Consider the following 10,515-nt stretch of genomic DNA (forward strand, 5'->3'; position numbering starts at 1 on the left):
ATTATGAGCTTAAAGAGCCGTTCATTCACATCGCTGTGTTTAGCTCTTGGCACTGTTCTGAAAACCTGTCACGGCAATGCATCTGTTCATCATATCCTTTTCTCTGCCTGAATAACGTCATTGACAACAATTGAACACTGTACTGCAATGAAGTGCAAATGAACACACTGCATCAATAGTTATCCACTGCTGGATGAAGGCCTCGCCACATCGAAGGCGTCCCCAGCGGTCTTGGAATGCCCCAATCCATGTCATCACTCGTGCACGTGAGCCGATGTCATCACTCAATCTCCCACGCTGGTTGTCTTCTCGGACGCGTTTCCCTACTTTGACTGCCATTCCAACCCCAAGTATTGTTCATCATCATCATCCCTCCTCCACAGAGCCCACCTACACTACTTTGCTTTACAGACAAAGACGTGTCCGTCGTGTGCCTTTGTGCTCTCGTCCACGTGTTCCTCCTTCCATCTTTCCCAGCATGCATCTCTCCATGCGTCTGTATGTATGCACGTATGTTGAACTTCTTTCGCACCGTACGTAGCCAAACGTGCTAATCGGAGGTGTGATCTTCGTTTAATGTTTTCTTTTTAACGCAAGACGCTCCGGAGAGTAATGCGCACCCCCCAAAATGTTTGCTTGGTGTCGAAATCCCTGTACACACGTGGTCACACACGTACAGCTAGCGAATCGTAAGACGCATCTCAAACGTTTGCTTTCAAATACTGTCCAGGCGAAAAGCATTTTACCTCATTAGGTCGTAAAATGCGGCGATAAAGCGTTCAGATAACTTTGTGTTTCTGTGTAAATGTTTTCAATCGCATAAATTATTAAGTTTGAATAAATCTCTCATTTAAAAAATGATAGAAGTGGATATTGTACCTTTAATACGGCTTAAAACCCCGTGATTAATCACAGTATTGTGTTTTACATATTTATATATAAAATCCGCGATAATGTTGGTGTTTTATGATTTGTCAAGGTGACTTATTTTGGCTCTCGGAGCCCCGCGGCACGGCGGCTGATGCCAAACCATGAAAGGGGCGTGGAGTCACAGTTAGGACACATTTCCACGTCTTTCTTTTTCAAAATGACATCTAAATCATAGGCCACCAGTACAGGATAGATGTACAGGCCCTGATGCCCTCAGGCCCACCGCGGTCCATTATTGCCAAAATAAAAAATGGACCATACCGTGATACTCAACGTTCATAAATAATTGGCGCTTTATCTAATTTTCCAAACTATAAATTATAACTCAAAATTGAAACGCATGAACATATATATTTTAAATAGTTTAAATAGAAATAATAATTTTTTAAAAATACTTGGAGCTCTCTGTCAATCCCCTTAACTTGTTGATCATTGTGGTTATTTTGAGCATACTTCACCACTCTGGTCATTGCATGTTGTTGAAGGAAAGAGGGTGGTGGAGGTCCTCAACTTTTCAGCCATAGCCCAGAGTCTAACTCAGCTTGGCAGAGTTTAGAGTGCAGGCAGTAACCACTTCGACACCACTCTACCCCCATTCAACTTACCAATTAGTCAAGCCTTGATCACTCCGATACTAATCATACCTGGATTAGTACTGATAAAGCCTTGATCAGTACTAATCAAGCCTTGATCAGTACTAATAAAGTCATCAGTACGAATCAAGCCTGGACCATACCATATCCTAAAAATCTAACTGCTGGAACTATAATTCACGCCGCTAAGTGGTTCTGTGTTTTTGTAATTATAAACAGAAAATAACAACGTGGTAAAGAATTATCCCGACACTTCAGCGTAACAAGATCGTCAACATGTCAACGAATGGACGTCTGTGGAAAAGAGCTTTACAGTTTATCGGATTCCTCCAGCATAAATAAAGATTCATAATCAAGGTTTTTGGGTTAGATCGCGTTATTTATAAATGTGTAGCAACCTTCCAGTTCGTTATGAATAAACATAACTAAATATTCTGATTCTGGACAGCCACTACGTAATTATATTCGCCAAATTTGTGTCGGTAAGACCCTCTACCACCCGACACAGCCAAACAAATTAAACTGTCACGTGTACACATGTGAAACCCACGAATTGTTATTGGCGTTTAATTCACCAATTAGTATTGTTCCAGCTAATTATGAATGTTTCAGCTAGTTATTGATTCAGCTAATTATTATTGTTGTTGCAGCTAGTTATTGTTGCAGCTAGTTGTTGTTGCAGGTAGTTGTTGTTGCAGCTAGTTGTTGTTGCAGCTAGTTGTTGTTGCAGCTAGTTGTTGTTGCAGATAGTTGTTGTTGCAGCTAGTTGTTGTTGCAGCTAGTTGTTGTTGCAGCTAGTTGTTGTTGCAGCTAGTTGTTGTTGCAGATAGTTGTTGTTGTAGCTAGTTGTTGTTGCAGCTAGTTGTTGTTGCAGGTAGTTGTTGTTGCAGATAGTTGTTGTTGCAGCTAGTTGTTGTTCCAGCTAGTTGTTGTTGCAGGTAGTTGTTGTTGCAGCTAGTTGTTGTTGCAGCTAGTTGTTGTTGCAGATAGTTGTTGTTGCAGCTAGTTGTTGTTGCAGATAGTTGTTGTTGCAGCTGGTTGTTGTTGCAACTAGTTGTTGTTCCAGCTAGTTGTTGTTGCAGATAGTTGTTGTTGCAGCTAGTTGTTGTTGCAGCTAGTTGTTGTTCCAGCTAGTTGTTGTTGCAGCTAGTTGTTGTTGCAACTAGTTGTTGTTCCAGCTAGTTGTTGTTGCAGATAGTTGTTGTTGCAGCTAGTTGTTGTTGCAGCTAGTTATTGTTCCAGCTAGTTGTTGTTGCAGCTATTTGTTGTTCCAGCTAGTTGGTGTTGCAGCTAGTTGTTGTTGCAGCTAGTTGTTGTTGCAGCTAGTTGTTGTTGCATCTAGTTATTGTTGCAGCTAGTTGTTGTTGCAGCTAGTTGTTGTTGCAGCTAGTTGTTGTTCCAGCTAGTTGTTGTTGCAGCTAGTTGTTGTTGCAGCTAGTTGTTGTTGCAGCTAGTTGTTGTTGCAGCTAGTTGTTGTTCCAGCTAGTTGTTGTTCCAGCTAGTTGTTGTTCCAGCTAGTTGTTGTTCCAGCTAGTTGTTGTTCCAGCTAGTTGTTGTTGCAGCTAGTTGTTGTTGCAGCTAGTTGTTGTTGCAGCTAGTTGTTGTTCCAGCTAGTTGTTGTTGCAGCTAGTTGTTGTTGCAGCTAGTTGTTGTTGCAGCTAGTTGTTGTTGCATCTAGTTATTGTTGCAGCTAGTTGTTGTTGCAGCTAGTTGTTGTTGCAGCTATTTGTTGTTCCAGCTAGTTGTTGTTGCAGCTAGTTGTTGTTCCAGCTAGTTGTTGTTGCAGCTAGTTGTTGTTCCAGCTAGTTGTTGTTCCAGCTAGTTGTTGTTGCAGCTAGTTGTTGTTGCAGCTAGTTGTTGTTGCAGCTAGTTGTTGTTCCAGCTAGTTGTTGTTACAGCTAGTTGTTGTTGCAGCTAGTTGTTGTTCCAGCTAGCTGAAACAATAACAATCGAGGTGTCACGAGTCCACAAGCTTGGTGGGTATTGAAAAGCCAGACTGCATTCTTTACCAACCAAGTTCCGAACGAGAGACGGCGTTCGTCATCCGTCTTTCTTCTCTAGCCCGCTGCTCATCCGTCACAGGGAATTTCCGTGCGTCGCCGTATTAATCGATAGTCTTCGCATTTAACACCGTGATATTAGGTTCACTGATTAGGAAGCATTAAACAAAAATTATGAGCAATTTAAAAATTGCGAACTCTTGTTCTGGATCTCATGGGTGTGTTGTATACTAACCCCTTCTTCCAAAATTGATATTAATAATATTTGATGATATTTTTATATATTATCTTTTTACTTGTTTTTTTATAATGAATGAAAACACACCAAAGCGCAGCAAACTGCAAAACACCAGGGGTTGTTAAGTAATGAACTGGAGGAGGGCTAGGATGGCAGAATTTGCAACCTTGCTTCAAGGAAAGATAAGGCCTGATGAACGGGCACATGTCACCCGTGCAGGCGGCAGAGACAGTGGGAGAGTCAGCCAGACATAGTTAAGGCAAAAAGCCCAACCATCCTGCATGGTTTTAAAGTAACGTCAAAATTCGAAATTCAACAACAGAGTAGGCTAAATTATCGATCCTCGCGCTCGCTCAAATTGGAGACCAGGCTGCGAGCTACATCAATGAACCATTGCCCATTTGCTAATCCAATACTGAATGTTAATATTACTGAAGTCAAAACGAATTCTATGACCTCAGCACATGGGCGAATAATAGGGCAGTGTCAACTCAAAGGCAATGGAAGGAAGCAGAGGCGCCTTTGTCTAAATCACAACCACAGAAAGCCAGGAATCATCACTGATTGTGTGTTTAGGGATTCCGAGCTAGTTGGAACACGTGCACACAGGGAGGAGGTAGAAATACGCCTTGTCCTCCTGCAGCTGAGGGAGCAAAGATAAACCCAAAAAGGCCAAGGAATTAAATTATTAAATCCAGGGTGAGTGGTCAAATGAAGTGGGTCAGCTCAAGGCTGTGTGCACAGGGGAGGGAGCTGATTTAAACAACCCTGCACGTCTGAACGTGATGGGGCCTTTGACCTGAAATTAAGAATAACACTCCCAGAGCAGAAGGTTGGATGGCCACAGTGAGACGAGAATAAGAGTGTTGTATATCTCTCAAGGATGCAGACTCAGCTGAACAACAAGGCTGCGGGGGTCACCAGAAGTTCGCGTTCGCCTAGTTAAGACAAAAAGCTCAATTATTCTGTATTGCTATTAAAGTAACGTTAAAGTCGGAATTTAACAACAGGGTAGGCTAAAGTTATTGATATTCACACCCACTCCAATTAAACCAGGCCACAAGTTACGCCTACTGAACCATCACCATCATTAAGTCAATATGAAATGTTATTTCCATACTTTAATACTTTCTATACAACTCGACCCGAAGCATATGACAATCAGAACCTTCCTAAGTCAAAATTGAATCGCACCCAGACAGGAGCGAATAGTCGATATAAGGTTGAAGAGGGAAGGAAATTAAGAGCACGGCGAACTGCAAACGTAAGCAAAAAGCCGGGAACGACACCAACCCAGCGACCCACCAGCCCAGCAACAGCGAGTCGGGCTTCGACAGGCCATAAAAGTAGAAATAATAACTCCCGGGGTCAGGGGACACAAGAAGAAGCAGGCAGACAAAAACCAGAACTGACTCCAAGGTTCAACCGCCCTCACCTACAAGGAGTGACGGAAATTAATGAGGCCTTGAGTTAACGGCGTCAGCTGGACAGCAACAACAACGGCGAGCAGAGATAGGGTGGGGCAAAGACTGCGGGGCTATGGAATGCAACTTCATGTCAGTAAAGCCCTGACAAACAAGTTAAGTTAAAGACATCACAATACATAATATCGTACATAACATCAATGTTAACGCTATTCACCGTAAACTATATTCCGCTTATATAACCATGCAGACACCAAGGAATACGAATTCCTAGGATCAAGAAACTTACCCCTTAACCTAAGATATCGGAAATAAATTAATAATAATAAGCATATGCATGAAAAGACAAAAGTAAAACTTATGGAAAAGCCAGGATAACGGGATGAATCACCACCAGGTCGAATATAAAATACATAATAAAAGAGCGATGTTAAACCCAGGGTCGGAGAGAAAGGGAGATCCCGGCCGTCTTTGTATCCCCGCAGCGCGGGATAGGAGTGTGTATACGCTCGGGGAAACACCTCCACTTGAGTCAAGCACCACGATGGGAAACGACAGACCTTAGGTTACATACAGAATCATAACTGTGAAATGGTAAGGGACAAATGTTAACTTAAAACTTTTTAACCATTTCTTTGTGCGTCGGTGAGGGTCGGAGGGAGTGTTGCCCCTCCCTCCAGGTCGTGCAACACGGACAAAGACGCCTATGAGACGATTTGTAACGTCTGTGTTTTGGTTCATGAAGAAGGCCAGACAAGAGATAATATCGCACCCAGACAGAGAGACGACTTCGAGGCAATTTGTAACATATGATTGTTTGCTCGTGGATTTTATGGAGGGAGTATGACAACGGAATATACCGTGGGTGATGCACACAAGGACATACGGACGTACGGACACACACATGGACACACCTACCTACGGACAGATCCTGACACAGCAAAAATCGAAAGAAACCCCGCCTTGTGGGCAGGATCCAAAGGGATTTTTCGGCATAAAAGAGAGGACCCTGAGCATTGGAAACCAGCTCGACCGGGAAGGTCGACTCAGGAGCGAGCTGCGACCAGCGGGTCGGCTCGACTCATCTTCAGCTCGTCTGGGACTCAGCCGAGTTCGATCGGCTCACCGGAGCCGGCTCTCGGGGCTCGACTCAAGCGGCTCCCCATCTCCTCTGCAGGCGGGCAAGACCCGCTTGACAGCTCAACTCGGCCTGCGTGGGTCAACCTCTGCCGAGTCGGAGGTCTCTGCTGCCGCCGGAGTGGTGAGGGTCGCGGTTTGGCGACGAGGCTCCGTGCTCACCCTGGTCGACGACCCAACACTGCACGCTGCGAGCGAGCTGTGGGCGCCACCTACCGACCGGGTTCCGAACTGCGACAGCGTATCAACGGGCATCCGAACCAGTTCACCACGGTGACAGGGGAGCGACTGATACGTATGACGCGCACCGCCCCCTCACCACACGACCACCAGGCGTCTGTTTGACATAAAGAACCGACTCCGAACACTGACTATTCAAGACAACTCTTACCACTCAAACACACTCGAACCCATAAGCCATCCGTGGCTGTGAAGGCATCACAACGAGACCGAGTGATGGCCATCCGTCGTTTATAAGTGTATTCGTAATTTTTATCTTTAATATTTAGTGGGCTGTACTCTTAATCGCATAAATTCCCAACAGATCCATCAATACGAATTGATTCTTGGCACCTCCTTCCGCCGAGCCACGCTCACGTGGGGAGTGGTGGCCCACCAGATCCTTATCAGGTGATCTGGTCCCCAATTAGTAAACTTGGTATAAGATAACGATCTTCGGAAAAGGAGCACCGTCGCAGGCCCTTACTCCGAGCCATTCTGTTGTCAGATAACCTGCCGATGTATCTGTTGAGATTGGTGCCTTTAAGAATAATAACTGTTTTTGATTGTGTTTTTTTTTATCGCCGTATAATCTTTCAAGTATCTTTCAGTCATAATCGCCGCACGTACTCGCATCCTCTACAGAATATTCAACTGTCCCGTGACCCAAGGTGCTAACAACGTGATAAGGGTTGCGTATGATCAATAAGGAGTGCGGTACTGCGTGAACAATATTGAGTATAATCATTCATTAACGTTAAGGTTTTTCTTAGCATAGTATTTGCATATTTTAACGACTCTCTCTCTCACTAACAACCATCGCGTTATGCGGGATCCATGTGCCGTTGTCAAAGTGAAATCAGACAATCGTTGATGATACTGTATTGATGCCATGTTGACGTTCCGGGATTGAGAGTTCGCATACTATATCATAGTTGAGGTTGAATTAGTAATAAATTGATTAATACAGAAGTGGTTGTGTGATTCTTTCCTGAAATCTATGCATAAGATCTGCTTCTGCGTTGAGATCTGAACTTGGTGACCTTAATAAACACACTAATACATACTCAGTAAAGGTTAAAGCGATAACGGGGTGAACCGGGGACCTAAAATATAACCACGAATACCCACTCTGGGAATGTTAAAGCGAGAATGAGACGAACCTAGACAACGATGCCGAGTTAATCTAAGTTAATCTTGCATACTTACACCACACCTGCATAACTGCATACGATTAATTGCCTTATTCCGATCGATAATCCACCCTCGTCACCGAGGCGGGGTCTGGTTATCATAACGACTTGCATTATCATAATTACACCCACTCGCATAATTACTACGATTACCTCTCGAATTGGCATAATTAAATGTGCATAATTACATAAATTAACATATTTCCGGATAATTACACATTTGGCCAAATTTCATTTGATTATTATTATTTTCACTGAATATTCATAACCCACATATACAACATAATAATTTCACCCACGCACGCATACAACATAACAAATTTTGATAACCAACATATACAACAGGTGAGTGCTTGGAGACCCACTGGGGCGATCAAATACGAATTTTAAATATTGTTAATGGACCTGTTGGATACATTGATGTACTAGGCAACGTTCCAGTCCGGATTTTAGAATAAGACGCCTTCTAGGTGTGGCAGACAGCTAGCAAGAAGGCTGATTGTTGTATCTTGTGGAATGCACATACATCTCCTGCCCACGGCTGATGTGAGCACTCTGGAAAACCCGGACCGGGTCGACAATCGGCGATTGGAATGGAGCTCGTTGTGGCACAGATTCCAACAAGATAAATTAAACAAATATTCTCTATCTTTGCTTGTCTCTCTCTCTCTGTTCCTCAATTCACGCTTTCGCTCTCTTTCTCTTCTCGCCCTCCTCCTTCACTGGAACCAACTACCCCCTCCACATTCGGCAGTCTGCTTGGCTCACTAAGTTTCCGCTCCTCACTCAAAACTCACACGTATCTTTCTAGATTTGAAGCTTTCGTGACTGCCAGGATTCATACTCTTAGGGTTTTTTTCGGTAAAGTCACGTAGGTAAAAACTAATCATAAAATAAAATAATAAATGAAAATAACTCAATTAAATCACGACGTTTCGGAGGCAACACAAGTCTCCGTCTTCAGGTGGGACCGTCACAGCCAAATGTACTGTATCAAGTGAAGAGAAATCCAAGAGACAAGATCTTATATACTGGTTAAGGGGAGGGGGGAGGAACTTATCTAAAGTGTCAGTCAGGGACTGGGAGGGTGGGGGGGAAGTGGGCGGGGCTAGAAGGGAAGGTACGTATCGTTCCCTCGCTCACCCCACGACCTCTTCATCTCACCCCTCATAACCACCGCCGTTACCTTATCTTCATATTCCCATCACGTGACTATCACTCATTAACCCCACTCATTCAACGCACTCCCCATCATTTACTGTCATCAATTTCGCTTTCACCGAATTCCCGCATCATCACAGATTTCCTCCCCCCCCCCGCCGCCCCCCATCGCTCCCTCACATCATCTCCACCGTTATTACGTCCGTCTGTTGTGCCGTTGTCCATCACGTGTAGAGGCTGGTGCGCTGTATAAATTCCTCTCAGATAAGATGAGATGTGTAGCACATCGCTCCATCACTCCGTGGAGGTTTCATGCGCACGAACGAGATGGGCCCTGACATTGGGGGCTCGTTAGGGATGTTGAGAGCACGGGGAGGGGGGCGGGGGGGGTTCAACAACCACCGCAATCAACAACTGCCGACGATGATGATGGCGATGGCAATTAAACCTATATGACCATCGTGAAAATAACGCGTGAGTGAGATGTTCCAGACGCACGACGTTCCCCTGAGGAGAGAAACAAAAACAAAACATCTGTCGGTGGGCAAACCCTGCGAGTCCACGAGATGGGGATGTGATGAGCACCTCGGCATGTATTAACACTGACACGATGTACGCACGTCGTATTCCTGCAACCGAGGACTAATGTTAGGCTGAGTTGACGTAGGAATGGCTCGGGCCAGCTTCGGATATCAATCGCCGAGAATGCACACGGGCTCGAGATGGAAGGCAGGGAACGGGATACCTGGAGCTGTTCGTCAAACGCCACGGTGCTGTTGCTGCTGTTGCTGTTGTTGCTGCTGCTTCTGCGTCAATCATTCGTGACACGGACACGCTCGCGCGTATCTACCGCATGACACAACTCATCCCTAGAAATCAAGGCCGTAGCCATGGAGTCAACATTGGAGGGGACCAAATCTTCCAGGGGGTCTGGGGGTCGTCCCCCCCCCCCAGAAAAAAAAATCTAAATTTGAAAACGAATTTCCTGCCTAAAATATTTCAAAAATTCACTAACACATAGGATGGACTTCTTATTTATCTTTTTACAATAATGTCTAATAGTGTATTAAATTACATTGCTCTAGATTTGAAGCTTTCGTGACTGCAATGATTCATATTCTTAGGTTTTTTCGGTAAAGTCACGTAGGTAAAAAACGCTATACCACAGAGCCCATGGCATTTCTGACCAACACCACCTGGCCGGTGAATTAAGACATGTACATCGGGCCCTCAGGATGAACGGATACTCTGACCGTACTATCCGCCAAGCTGTCTCTCCCACCACACAGAAACAACCACATGAAACTCCGACCAAAACTATCACGTTACCATACATAGCAGGCGTGACCAAAAAGATCTCCAAAATTCTAAACAAACATAAGATCCAAGTCCGATTCAGTACAGTGCATAAAATCCGTGATTTGATTCCATCTGTGAAGGATGTCGTTTCTGACTTACAGTATCCTGGAGTCTACAAATTGAGTTGCATTTGTGGTGATTGCTACATTGGAGAAACGAAACGTCATGTTTCTGATCGTGTCCGCGAGCACAAGTCAGATCTGAAACACGGCAGAACTGATTCTTCGGCCGTTGCCGATCATTGCTACAACTCGGTGGGCT

This window comes from Lampetra planeri, chromosome 32, assembly GCF_965212315.1.
Source record: "Lampetra planeri chromosome 32, kcLamPlan1.2.h2, whole genome shotgun sequence".
Classification (NCBI taxonomy): Eukaryota; Metazoa; Chordata; class Hyperoartia; order Petromyzontiformes; family Petromyzontidae; genus Lampetra; species Lampetra planeri.